Source organism: Xyrauchen texanus, chromosome 16, assembly GCF_025860055.1.
Source record: "Xyrauchen texanus isolate HMW12.3.18 chromosome 16, RBS_HiC_50CHRs, whole genome shotgun sequence".
NCBI lineage: Eukaryota > Metazoa > Chordata > Actinopteri > Cypriniformes > Catostomidae > Xyrauchen > Xyrauchen texanus.
In genome coordinates, this window is record NC_068291.1 from 31,356,332 (window position 1) to 31,371,729 (window position 15,398).

The window sequence follows — 15,398 nt, forward strand, 5'->3', positions numbered from 1 at the left end:
GGGTCCCTATTCAATCATACCATGTGCTAAACCGTGTACATGGGCTGCTGACGCAGGTGCAGGCAGGCAGTTGCGTGCCAAAGCGATAGGCTGCATCAGACTGCACGTACCCTTCCCAAACACCCATAAAATCATCATAAACTTTTTAGGTTCCCAGCACCCCAAAGGGGGGGACAAAAAAATTCTTATCCAACTCCTATTCTTTCAGGGGGAAAAGTCCCCATGGAGAACACCACCTGCCCAGGCTGGGGGAGGTAAAGAGTGGCGAATACATCACATGGGTTTTCAGGCCACATGTGGGAATGGCAAGGTGGTAGATCCTACCTGCTGAGAGGGAGGAGTTGCTACAAATACTGCGACTGGGGGACTGCGGGGACTACCCAAGGGTGATCTGAATCCGCCCGTAGGGGGACCGTACAGCAGAAAATACACACAGGGGGATTAATCCACACAAGGGCCCGACCTGTGGAGCACCTATTCCAGTACAGAGTAGTTTTAGAACCCGTAGTGGGTCTGATCGGGGAATTCCTCCACTGAATTCGCGGACCAGAGGGCTAGGGAGGAGTCATCCAAGGAGCCGAGTTAGTGGGATCTCCTGGGATAAGCGCACACGTGATCGCCTCAGTGGAGTGGAAAGGCGCAAGGTGCAAGCAGTACACCCGGTCAGTTGAAGCGAGTGCAATCAGGAGGGTCGTCTTCAAGGAGAGAGCTTTGAGCTTGACTGATTCTAGCAGCTCGAAGGGGGATCTCTGAAGGCCCGAGAGGACCACTGAGAGATCCCAGGAGGGGAACAGGCTTGGCCGGGGAGGGTTCAACCTCCGGGCACCTCTAAGGAACCTGATAATAAAGTCGTGCTTACCCAAGGACTTGCCGTCCACTGCGTCGTGGTGAGCCTCGATAGCGGCTACATAAACCTTCAAGGTGGAGGGAGACAGCCTCCCCTCCAGCCTCTCCTGCAGAAATGAGAGCACTGACATGACTGCGGGTCTTCGGACTGGGAAGAACACCAATTCGCGAACAAACGCCATTTTAGGACATAAAGTTGTCTGGAAGAGGGAGCTCTGGCTTGGTTGATCGTGTCTATGACAGCAGGTGGTAAGCCACTTAGATCTTCTGCATCCCATCCAGGGGCCATATGTGGAGGTTCCAGAGGTCTGGGCGTGAATGCCAGAGGGTGCCCCATCCCTGAGAAAGAAGGTCCTTCCTCAGGGGAATTCGCCAGGGAGGGGCTGTCGCGAGGAGCGTGAGATCCAAGAACCAAGTCCGTGTGGGCCAGTAGGGGGCCACCACAGTGACTTATTAAATGCGTACTTGCTCAGCCCCCGGGGCCAGCTGTGTGGCAGTGCGTCTGTCCCGAGTGGAGCCTCCATTAAGGAATACCAGAGCAGGCAATGGGACGTCTCTTGGGAAGCAAACAGGTCTATCTGTGCTTTGCCAAACCGATCCCAAATCAGCTGGACTGCCTGGGGGTGGAGCCTCCACTCTTGCTGGGCATACCTTGTCATGACAGCGTGTCCGCAGCCATGTTGAGGTTGCCCGGGATGTGAGTGGCGCATAGCGACCTGAGTCCCTGCTGGCTCCAAAGGAGGAGATGGCGGGCGAGTTGTGACATATGACGAGAGCGCACGCTGCCTTGGCGATTTATGTACGCTACCATCGTGTTGCTGTCTGAATAGATCAAGATGTGCTTGCCCCGAATCAGCGGGAGAAACCTTCAGGGGCAAGGAATACAGCCAGCAACTATTTGCGTGAGCATTATGAACGGGAGTTTGTGCAAGGCCCGGTTGAAAACCGGTTGAAAACCTGTAGTGACTGTCAGGAGCATCGACCGCATCCAGGAACTACACAGGGGTGGAAGGGCATCTTTATAAAGACGTGTCCTGAAAAGGACGTTCAACGCCACTGTGTATTGCTCTTTACGAGAAATTAAACTCTTTTAGAAAATCTTTATCTTTTAGAAGCGCTGTCGATGTACCCAGGGCCAAATCTGCACTATCGTGCAGAGAAGGAGAAAGCCGCTGATATGCTCTGTAGATCGAACAGCATACGCTCTGTACAGATGAGTGGAACAGTACGTGAATGCAGCTCGCTGATCACACAATCTCTCGTCTCCGAAGAAAAAATCTGAATGGACAGACGCATGATTTCCTCCCTTTAGACTGTATGTCCGGGGGAGGGACATGCAAATTCTGTCTGCCAATTTCTCATTGGCCTTTTCTCAAGTTCAGAGATGAGCGAGGCTCTCAAGCGAGACCCCTTGTGTTGCTTCTTCGACACAACATCGAAGTGAGCAACAGACTTGGAACTACAGACTCTAATATTTATGTTAATACTTAATTATGTTTCTTACCAGTTGTAGTTTTGTTGGTGTTTCTCCAAAAGACAAACTCCACTATGATCAGCGCCATGCAGTTGGTTTAAATATATTTAAATTATGCGTTGCCAAAATACAATGTCCATGCAGAAGTACTCAGAGTTGCTCTAGGATAATGCAATCAATCCATTTGTCTAGTGTTTTGTCACATCCTTTTAATGGGTTTGTTCACCCCAAAGTAAAACTTAGGTCATCATCTTCTCACCCTCATGTTGTTCCAAAACCATATGAATTTACACACACACACACACACACACACGGACCCTCTCTCTCTCTCTCTCTCTCTCTCTCTCTCTCTCTCTCTCTCTCTCTCTCTCTCTCTCACACACTCTCTCTCTCAACACAATTCACACAAGCACACATTTATCAACCTCTCAGCCAAATATTTTCAGTAAATTTATATCAGCCCATATTAACGTGTTTCCACGTGAATTACTATTACACAAAACCCTGATGTGATCAAATACTCAAGATCAAATCTTATCATAATTCATTATAAAAAAAATTATAATAATTATAATTAAAAGAAATTATAAAAAAGAATTTGACATACAAAACAAACTTTACTTAAAAACACACAAATATTGAAAAAAAAAGAAGATATTTCTACATAATCTGACACTTAAAAATTACTTTCATTAGTAGGGCTGGGTAGAAAAATGTCTTTCATTTTCATTTTCTTAAAAAAGTCTTCATTTGAACAATCACGGAATTCATTCTTAAAATCCCAAGATCGACATATCACATTTACTTTTACTTTAAGGTTTACTCAATTTCTGGTTGTGTTGATTATTATATCTGTTAAATAAATACAAATTGAACTGCACAATGTGGGCCCTGTTCTTAATTTAAAAAATTTATAATGTACCTGTCATGTTCTCTGTTATCTTTTGTTTTTTGTGCTTTTATGTTGAAGTTTAGTTTAGTTCCTGTTTCCTGTTTGGTTTTTGTAGTCCTTTGTAGTTTCTTTTTATGATTAGTTTCCCTCTGATTGTTTCTCCTTCCCTGATTGCTTCACCAGGTGTCCCTCATTCCCTTGTTTGTTCCTGTGTGTATTTAAGCCCTGCCTTTTGTTCATTCCTTGTCGATTGTTGAATGTTGTTTAACCTGGTATGTTTCCCCTGCCCGTGTACTCAGTTTTATGTTTATTTCCCCATTGAGGGTTTTCCTTTGTGTTTATTGGTTTGTCTGTTTAAATAAAGTTTGACTGCATTTGGATCCACATCTCCTCGTCTGCCTTCGCTGCTCATTTGTAACAGAACAATCGAACACCAATGGATCCAGTGGTCCAGCAGGCTAACTACCAGCTGCTCAGCCTGAGGCAAGAAGGCCGACCTATAGAGGACCATGTCCGCGACTTCATTGAACTGGCGAGTGTTGCGGACTTCCCTGAATCCTCCCTTGTGGCCTTCTTCAGGGGTAATCTGGACAGTTCGCTGAAGCAGCGGCTGCCACAAGCGACGCGTGGCTGGACTCTCCGCGACTTCCTGGTGGCGACCCTACTGGTGTGCAACTCACCGCTCTGTGGGCGTTGCTGTGAAGGACCCTACCACACCATCCACAGTGGAGTCTCTTCAGCCACCCCCGGCGCCCCCTATAACACCAGCCCCACCTGTCAGCGAACCGACCCCCACGCCAGTCGCGCTCCTAGAACCCACACGGTCCACTTCGTCTGCCTGGAGGAGGGAGAGAAGACGGGCTTCCGCCTCCCGGCCCTCTTCAGCCACGGTCAACGAGCCTGAGCCCTCTTCAGCCACGGTCAATGAGCCTGAGCCCTCTTCAGCCACGGTCAACCAGCCAGAGCCCTTAGCCCCCGATGTCAGTGAGCCAGTGCCTGTAGCCTCGACCGTCCCTGAGCCAGCGCCTGTAGCCTCGACCGTCCCTGAGCCACCGCCTGTAGCCTCGACCGTCCAAGAGCCAGTGCCAGTAGCCATGACCGTCCAAGAGCCAGCTATTCCCGAGCCTTCCAGGGCTCCGCCTCTCGAGCTTTCTAGAGCTCCATCCTCCGAGCTTTCCAGAGCTTCGCCTTCCGAGCTTCCTAGAGCTCCGCCTCCCGAGCCTTCCGAGCTTTCCAGAGCTCCGCCTTCCGAGCCTCCCGAGCTTTCCAGATCTCCGCCTTCCGAGCTTCCTAGAGGTCTGCCTTCCGAGCCTCCCGAGCCTTCCAGGGCTCCGCCTCTCGAGCTTTCCAGAGCTCCGTCCTCCGAGCTTTCCAGAGCTTCGCCTTCCGAGCTTCCTAGGGCTCCGCCTCTCGAGCCACCCGAGCTTCCGACGGCCCCGCCCTCAGAGCCTCCCGAGCCTCCTACGGCTCTGCCTCCCGAGCCTCCTACGGCTCTGCCCCCAGAGACTCCAGAGCCTTCCTGGTCTCCGCTCCTAAAGCCTCCTACGGGGCCGCCTACCTCGGCTCCGCCTCCTGAGCCTCCCTCAGCTCCACCTTCTGAGCCTTCCAAGCCATCACCTCCCTCGGCTTCGCCTCCCGAGCCTCCCTCGGCTCCGCCTCAGAGGCCCTCCTTGGCTCCGCCTCACGCGGCTCCGCCGGCTTCCCCAGTGGCCACTCCTCCTCCCAGGCCCCCTGAACCGGTCCTTGCCCCAAGGCCATCTCCTAGGCCACTAAAACTGGCCTCTGTCCTGTGGCCACCTCCCAGGTCCCCTGATCCGGCCCTTGCCCCACGGCCATCTCCTAGGCCACCAAAACCGGCCTCTGTCCTGTGGCCACCTCCCAGGTCCCCTGAACCGGCCCTTGGCCCACGGCCATCTCCCAGGCCACCAAAACCGGCCTCTGTCCTGTGGCCTCCTCCTAGGCCCCCTGAGCCGGCCCTTGTCTTATGGCCAGCCCCCGGGCCATCTAAACCTGCCCCTGCCCGGTCGATTGTTCTGTTACGAATGAGCAGCGATGGCAGACGAGGAGATGCAGATCCAAATGCAGTCAAACTTTATTTAAACAGACAAACCAATAAACACAAAGGAAAACCCTCAATGGGGAAATAAATATAAAACTGAGTACACGGGCAGGGGAAACATACCAGGTTAAACAACATTCAACAATCGACAAGGAGTGAACAAAAGGCAGGGCTTAAATACACACAGGAACAAACAAGGGAATGAGGGACACCTGGTGAAGCAATCAGGGAAGGAGAAACAATCAGAGGGAAACCAATCATAAAAAGAAACTACAAAGGACTACAAAAACCAAACAGGAAACAGGAACTAAACTAAACTTCAACATAAAAGCACAAAAACAAAAGACAACAGAGAACATGACAGTACCAAGTTAGAAGGTCCCCTGCATAATTTACTGTTTACATAATTAATAAAATTATTAAATAGCTTTGACTCTGATAAAAAAAAAAAAAAAAAAAACTGTTTAAAAGTTACCTCATTAAATAATTATTTAGGTTATCTGACAAAACATTCTTTATAATGTAATGCAAGAAACGTTTTAGAGAAATGAAAGATAAAAACAATTTCAAAAGGTCATTTTTGAAAATGCAATGTCTTGACAATTAGGCAATAGGGTGACTTAAAATTTCACTTGCAGGGGTAAAAATGTATGCGTTATGGGTAGGCATCAGTTGTGTTTGGCACAACCTTGATTTTTCAAAGAGATCTATTGCCTACCGGATTGGCAATACTTAATCTTTAACAGATCCCTTGTTCGTCAGAATAGCAAATGATGGAATAAGACCCAGGATCAAGGCAAGGCCAAAATCCTCAGTCTGTTTACAACAAAAAGAATCAAGCATGTGGCTGGTTATGTATTGCTGGAAAGTGCCTGGGGGGCTATCAGGTGTCTACCCTCTGCACACATACTCCTCGCAATCCAGAAGATGCTGTCCCCACCAAACTCTTCCATTGATCAGCCCACAGTGACAGCGCCCTTAATAAAATGCTGTTGATGGAGAGTGGATGGAAGTGTTTGATGTATAGGTTCATTGTTTCTTACTCTGGAGAATAACTACAAACTCAGAAGTTGTTTTTCAGCATTTTCTAGGATAATATCATGAATAATCGCATCTATTTTAAAAGGGTTTTACAATAATGCAAGTTGAGCAAAATCAATATCCTAGAGTATCAGAGCTTAGCGCTGATAAAAAAAAGTCTATGATGAGAAACATAGAACATAATGCTAATTTTACATTCTGCGTATAACTATAATTTGCTCTGAGCTAAAGTGGAATAACAATTTATGCACTTAACAATAAAAAATGAGAGAGAGAGAGAGAGAGAGAGAGAGAGAGAGAGAGAGAGAGAAAGAGGTAAAATCAATGTCTGGTTCTTCTGTCCACCCATTCACTACAATATTTGGTTTCTTGGGGCATATTAGTTTCCACGGAGGCTGAGCATAAAGGCCACTGAATCGAAACGTCAATTCATTATCTCAAAGAGGCAGCTCCTAAAGCACCAGGCTTTTCCAGGAACCGCCTCACCTCAGAACTGCACTGCTGTAACCAGAGTGCATATGAAAATAAGAAATTAATGCATCCTGATTGATCGACACTTCTTCTGATCTATTTCAGTTTCAGATTAGAAAGGAAAGAGCGCTTATTTTTATAAGACACAGAAAGAGAGTATGCAAACATATATAATAAGAACAAGTTGAGCAATATTTCCTATTTCTTTTTTTCCTCCAAACCACAATAAAAACTTTCTGAGCAAACTTGGCTATCATTGAACTTCAAATTTATTTCAAAAATAATTACAGGCCATGTAAAAAATCACCTGGATATTGCACTCTAGAGACTGTGTGATATTATAGTCATTACATATGCTTTATTTAGTGCAGATTTTACATAATGCATGAAATATTTATGTATTTGTGATTTAACAATTAGACTGGCAGTGATAATGGTGTCTCAATAACTGCTGATGATGCAAATATTTGGCATACTATTACTCTTTAAGCCCCCCTTTTATTTAGCCCTACAGCAAACTTTATCGACTAGACATGTTTATTTAGGGCTAAAGTGAATAAATATCTCTTGCAAACAGCTGTGCCAATAGCTATAACCTTAGATGAATGATCAATAAATACTTCATCAGTAAGTAATAATGGATGATGTTAATGGAGCCCATAACTGTCATTATGTGTGCTCGTAATTATCGTAATAATGCGTAATTATTGATTTTTGATTGTGTTTTAGACTCTGCGCCAGCAAAAATGGAGGTGGGAGAAAATGTAAGGACGTCTTAGCAGAGCAGACAGTCGCGGTGGGCTACAGGCGTCTGTGGCCAACCTCCGTTGACATCCATCCATCCACTTCAACCACCCTGCACTCATTTTATCCATTCATATTACTCCTCTTCCCTCCATTTCACATTCGCTAATCGAACACTTGGTTCATATTTCGGTCTCTGAAGGGCACCGATAAGGCCCTTATTGCCAGCCGGTTCATCCTCCATTTACAAATATTTCTTAGTAAATAACGTATCATGTTATTATGTAGTATCCTAGTGGGATGGTGGAACACTCTCTTGGGGAGAACTGGGTGCAGAACTGGGGTCATTATTGAACTCTGAGCATCTGTCTGGGAATGTAGAAGTTTGCCCGGCCTGTCAGACCCGAGACCTGTTTGACGATTTGTGTAATTGTGGATTAGGATTAGTGAAGCAGATCTTAGACTTAACTGTTACTAGAGCCATCTGTTTGGTGTCTTGAGTTGGGACAGTGGTGACTAGGGAGTGTATGTGTGTGTTTAGGAGGAGCAGATTCCTCAAGAAGGCCACAGTGCTGACAGTCCCACAGGGGGGACTGCCTTCTGTTGCCGAGGGTGACAACCCCCCCACCCCCCACCTCCATCCAGTCCCTTGTTACCTCATAATGGACGACGCATGTCATCAAGACCAAAGCAACATCCCTAAGGGCCCCTCTGGGGCTGCCTTCTCCCCTTGATTCTGCTGCTTAAAACATTATAAATAATTCTTAATTTGACATCCACTGAAATTGACTAGTTTAAACTTCATCATTTAATAGGGGAGCCAGAGTGAATGAACAAGTAACAGACCGTATTTAATAAGGGAATAAATTGGACAACAAAACAAAAAGAGATGTTGAACTTAACATGCTTCCTCTCACATCATGATCATTTGTGAGTGAAAATAATATGAATAATGCTTTATAAACAACCACATGTCAGTTTCGGAGTTTACAGCAACAACAACAACATCAGAGTCTCTAACTGCTTTATGTGGAACGATATTGCCTGTCTGTTTGGAACAAATTGATCTAGGAAGTCTTTGCCAAATGTGGCTAATGCAATACGAGTCAGAAATTATACACAATAACACTCTGGACACCATAAACCATGGTGAGAATATGTGTGTGCATACCATTCTTTGTGTGTGTCCCCATGCTAATTGAGTCCAATTTGGGCCGTAGCCACCTTGTACTCAGACTGCGACATATTAGCTTCATTAGCAGATTCAATGTAAATCACGCACTCTAACATAAACAAACAGAGTAGCTAAAGCCAGCTCTCCGTCATTCTGCCAACATTCTGCAGCCAGCACTGCAGCTTTTAGGGCCTGCATTTACATGCAATTATCTTCTTATATAATTAAGTGCATTCGCTGAACGAGCACCTTGCAAGCGGATGGCGCAAATGAGCAAGAACCTGAAAGAGGGAGAAAGAGAGAGAGTATTAAGGTGTTGATATGTCTGTGTTAATGGAGGAAATTTAAGAATATACAGTATTTGATAGATGAAGGAAAAGACTAGAAGACACTGATCAAGAGGCAGAGACACAAATGTGTTTGTTATCTAAACAAATCAAGGTGGCTCATTGCATAAATGTTGAGAAGAAATACCAAATCAGTGGCACAAAAAAAAAAGGTAAAGTCCAACAATTACACATCTCATTTACTTTTAGGCACCCTCTAAGGAGTGGGAAACGACTCACTCTCCTGTCAGAGATAAAGCAGTGACTTTTCTAGCGCCTGCTGTACCTGTGGCCTGCCTCCAGCCAAGACCTGTTCAACCACAATGCGCCCCCTTGTCATGTCCCAGTGCCATACTGTCACTACGCGGGTCGCCTCCCTCTCCCCTCTGCAGTCAAACTGACCTTTTCTTACAGCCACATAATACCTTAAACCCCTCAAAGGCAACGGCATTGTGCTGCTAATATGGGTCCTTCAGCAGACCCCAGGTGTAAAATATAATCCAACTGGGCTAGGCAGGGTTCAAAGCCTCGCCTGCTTTTGAATGCCTGCCAGAGTCCTATCGCCATGATTGCTGTAGCTCACACTGAAAAGACGATACAAACTCTGCGCGTCAGTAAGAATATCTGCCGCCTTTGTTCCACTGAGCCTGTCGAACACTTTATCAGCCCTGAGTGTGGATTACCTCAGGGAGCACCCAAGCTTTCTATGCCCCCACAACATGAACATGACACCCATCCACAACAATACAAACCTTCTGCGTCCTCCTAGGACTAATTGGCGATGTTCACCTTTAGATCAGGAGAAGTCAGGCACTGGAGAATCAGCTGTTGCATTTAGTCCACTTAAAAAGCAGGAAAACAGAACCAATACTGCCATAAAAGCAATGAAACAGTGAGTTCAAATGTAGCATGAGTGTCTTTTAATATTTATGATTTCCCTCAGACCTAAAAGGGGTGGGTTTAAAAATGTAAGCTTTATTTCACTTTCAATGTTTTCACAATTTTCTCTAAAATTCTTTTGTATTTCCATTCTTAGCACTGAGACGTAAGGGACATTCCCAGAATGTTCCACAGAAGGAAATAAATGCCTTTAATGAGATTTTAGGGAACCTGGTCACCATGAGGACTTTCAGAACTTGGTTGCAGTGCCATCATCTGGTAAACAGAGTAACTGACTGAAGCTATTAAAATAGCTGTTTTTAAAATAACACACCAATAGACCTTTTTTCACACTCGGGGTTTTGGAACGCGGAAGTAGCTAAATGTTTGCTGGGTAAACTTCGACAGCGTTGAATGGGAGTGAATGGGAGATCACACCAAATATTATTTTCACTTAGCCATTTGCTCCAAGAGCAAAAGAAAAAAAAATCCACTATTACATTTGAATGACTTTCCAGAAGAGGAAATAATAGCGAGGGGTGGATTAAGACAGTCAGATGGGAGAAGATGCCAAATTTACTGTCTGACACTGTCTCAGCAGCAGTAATTGAAACCCCATCGAAGCTGTGGTAATTCATTTTTACAACAATTTCCAGGATAATGTAACACATATCATAATGTTATTAATTTACACTCAATATTTACCAAAAAATTACAATGTAAAAATATTTGCGAGATTTACGCGACAAATAAGGCGGAAACGCGTCATCACAGTCTGTGAAAAAGGTCTGTTCTACTGCATACAGATTACTACACCACTTACTACAGATTTTTAACACATTTTATTTTAGTAATAAAGTACTCAAGTACATTTTGGCAAATAAATCATGTTTTTCGCATAATACCTGTTCACATACTAAAAATTGCAATTTTATTCATATAACTTATTGCAAATATAGTGTCATATAGTTAAATATATAGCCTATATGTTTCAAACAAAGCCAGTTGTTCTTCCTCAGTTCTCTTCCTCAAATTTTTAAGGTTGTGCATTCAAACTCCAGCTCAACTTTCCAGCTCAGGCCTTACACTACACATATCATTGTAGTAAGATCTGTAGACGTATTCTATGAATACAAGCTATATGCTATAAGTAGAATATCTGTCCTCTCCTCTTTTTCTCCAATTTTCTTCATCCCCCTCTCTACTCGATCCCCACTGGGCGGGAGACACTCCAAGGGCTTTCATTTGTTCTGTTATTATGCCCCCTCTATGCTGGCTCATTTTTCACCCAGTTTACATTAAGTATTGATATTGATTTCTTGTAAATGCTGCTGGAATGGATGGACCACAGTTCTTTTTGTGATTGCTCTGCTTTACCTCTGGGTAATTCATATTGGCTGTGCGGAGGGCAGGACCTCTATGCCAGGGTGTCTAGATCGAACATGCCAGTGTGGCACACTTGAAGACATTCAGCATAATCGCAACTGACTGTAAAATCTAGGTGTCTGTACAGCTTCAAACTACACAACAGTGTCATAAAACTGATACAAGATTTATAAAATATACTGTATATTTAGAAACTGGAAAGTTCTGACTATTGATTGTAATTGGACGAGCTGCTTTCAAACCTGTTGAAAAATGCTGATAAACACACCAGTGACACCACACATTCTATATTAATGCACTATGTTGCCCTAACAGTGTACATTAAGGCTATTGAACTACATTAATTGGTGGAATAAATAAATTTATTCCAATTAGTATTTATAACAATGTTTACCTAATGAAATAGTTAACTCAAAAGGGAAAGTTCTGTCATTATTTACCCATCATAATGATGATCCAATCTCCAATGACTTTCCATCTTCCGTGGAACACAAAAGTTGAATTTTAAAAAAGTACTTACAGAGTTTATTTGCCATGTAATTAAAGTGAACATTGATTCTGATCTGTCAAGTTAGGAAAAAATATAAGAAAGATTATTAAAAAAATACGACTCATGCACTATTCCAAGTCTTCTGAAGACATATGATCAATATGTATGATGAACAGACTGAATTTTAAGTAGTTATTCAATCAAATCATTAATACTATCTAATAACAGTGCTGAAATCCAATATGGCGGCTATGTCGATAACATCAAACCTAGCCTTTTGATTTGATTTGAGAATAAATTGCTTAAATTTTGTTCTGTTCATCATACAAAGTGATTGAACTTGGAGTATAGTGGATGAGTTGTAATGATCAGTTTCATTATGGTTTATGGTATGTTTTTTTTTTTTTTTTGGAGCTTGACATACTGGAGTCACTATTCACTTTTATTATATTTACTTTTACATTTATGCATTTGGCAGACACTTTTATCCAAAGCGACTTACAGTGCACTTATTACAGGGACAATCTGGCATTTAAGTGCCTTGCTCAAGGACACAATGGTGGTGACTGTGGGGATCGAACCAGCGACCTTCTGATTACCAGTTTACCAGTTATGTGGTTTAGACCACTACACCACCACCACTCCATTTATATGGAAAAGTTAAAGTTAACGTTAACATTTGGGCACATTAGGCTGAATAAATGATGACAGAATTAACATTTTTGGTGAACTATTCCTTTAACTGTTTATTGAACATTGATGTTCATATATTCTGCTCTCCCCATTTTCTAAAAGCAAAAATCCACTTGAAACCATAAGTTACAGTGATTTTACCATGGGAAATACAAACTTAAGCACCCTGTTTTACTTTGAGCCTCAGAACATCCCTACCCTGGGGTTAAAATCACTATAATGCACAACCTCTTATGGCTTATTGCTTTAATTGATTTGCTACAGGCCTACTTAACTTTTTTGTTACTGGACACAGCTGCAGTGCTCTGGTTTAATCAATTCCTTTCTTTCCCTAAAAATGTTTAAAAAAAAAATCTCTCACAGTCCCATATTATTGTCTGGAGTACATAGAGGGCTCCTTAATTCTATCAGATGATTTAATTTGGGTCCCATAAGCAAATGACTGTCAGTTAATATAATCTGAATAAGCCAATAGGGGTTTCAGTGGGTGAACTACAACATGGAGCCCATCTGGTGGCCATGGATGCCAGCATAACACAGCACAGCACACACACACACACACACACACACACAGTCAGCTGCAGTTTCTGGTAAAGAATGGCCTGAGGCTACATTGGTTAGCAAGCTGAACCTCTTCACCCAAAGTTAATGGATGGATCGAGCTTAAGGATTTACAGTGTTAAATTTAAAACAAGATACTACCTGGACTTTCCAATACCTAAAATATTTGAATAACACTGTTGTTATTAACAGAAATAAACATTGATACACATAACACTACTATCATGAAACGATAATCTTAAGGGGATTTTCCGCTGCATCGTACAACTTCGACTCTGCTCGCTTTTTGGGTTTTTCAACTGTGAATATTAACTGGTACTTTTTTAGTATCACCTCGGTCGAGGTTCCAAGTGAGCCGAGCCGATATTAAATGTGATGCCAAAACCCTGCAGATCACTGATTGGTCAAAGAGAATCGTCATTCGTCACTACCAGCATCTCTGGATTTGCGACACAGGACATCAACACGCTATTTTTAAAGTTAGCAACAGCTATAGCAGTATCATTTGTTCACGCGACTTTCAAAATGTAAAAAGAAATGGCTGTGAGTAAAACCAATATGGTCAATAAACGAGGTGCAGACATTCCTCTCATTAGCGACGAATGAAAAAGTATTTCAGGAAGTGTCTCAGCTGTTGGCCACACATGGCTACCACCGGACCTACCAACAGTATAGGGAAAAGTAAAAAAAACTTAAAAGTGATTACAGAAACATCAAGGAAAAGTGGAAGTGGTTCTACCAAATGGATGCTATCTTAACTGGCAACCAATGGGAGGTAGAGTACCCTGGATGACTTTCTTTCTTCAGCAGAACACAAATAAAGATTTTCAGCTCTTTTTGACCATACAATACAAGTGGATGGCTGCTAAAACTTTGAAGCTCTAAAAATCACATAAATCAGCATAAAAGTTATCCATATGACTTCAGTGGTTAAATTAATGGCTTCAGAAGCGTTATGATTGGTGTGGGTGAGAAACAGATCAATATTTAATTAAATTGTTTTACTAAAAAATAATGATGAGAGAATTTTCATTTTTGGGTGAACTATTCCTTTGTTTGAAAACTGTTTTTAGTTACCTAATGTCATCCTGTTCCAAAGTATGCCGTTATGGAGAGTGGAATTTTAATTTTTTTGTGGAGGAAAATGCTGTTCTAATATAGATGAGAGGTGTAAACGTAGTGAAATGAATGCGTTTTCAAACTAAAACATATTAGCATGGCCTCAGACACCATACAATTTCATTGGATCTCTATTCCATACAATGAAAGTGAATGGTGACTGAGGCTAACATTGTGCCTAACATCTTCTTTTGTGTTCCATGGAGACAAAAAATAAATATATAAAAATTCTAGGTTTGAAATCACATGCAAGTGCGTAAATTATGACAGAATTTTCATTATTGGGTGAACTATTAATTTCAGTATAATGTGCAAACAAATCTTGATAACAGGAAGGTAAACTTAATAGTAGTAGTGATCGTCAGGATTCAATATTTTGGCAGCATGTGCAAACCAAGATGGAGTGTGATGGCTGTGTTTTAAGTGGGCCATCCTCCTCTCTGCTATGTCCTCCACCTCTGTCGTTCAACGAGAACTATGTCTGCTATAATAGGACAAACCCATTGAAGTTCTACAGGAGGCCATTTGCAGATAGCGCTCATTAGATCCGTTCATTCTCGGTGCCAAAGTGTTGATCCCACCAATCAGATCCCTCAAACTCTAGGAGCTTATATAACCTTGGTCACCATCCAGCTCACTCTCCATCTGGTTGCATTAGACTGCTCCAATTTACATTGCACTCGTTTTCTCATGGAGTGCATTCGCTTTGTCACCACAGCGCTAAGATCTCTCTACCTCCCTCCCCTCCTCCCACCTCCTCTATTAACTCATTTATTTAATCTCTGTGAAAATGCTGAGCTTCTGCCTGTTATTAGCCGGGCGGCTGCATGCGGGTGTGGGCCCACAGACAGCTGTGTTTGGCCACTTGTTCCTCAGCTGTGGGTGATTGCAGGGCTCATGATCAAGTGTGTGTGTGGAGGCCTGATCATTTGGCCGACTTGCAGCCACTCGCCCTTCTGATGTACGACTCAAACACCGGCAAATTGATGTTAATCAAATAATATGGAGGCCCAGAATCAAGCTTGTAAAGTCACATTTTGGAGCCATGAGGAAAAGAGAGAGGGGTGAAAGAGATTATTATTTTTTTGCCTCTCAGTTACAGCTAAGCAAAAGCATCATGCCCATTTAAGTAGAGGAGGCACATGCCCACTCATTTTTCTATCAAGTGGATCTTGAATGCAACTTTGACATAAAAAAAAGAATAATAATAATAATCACAGAAGTACTACTCAACACCATGGCA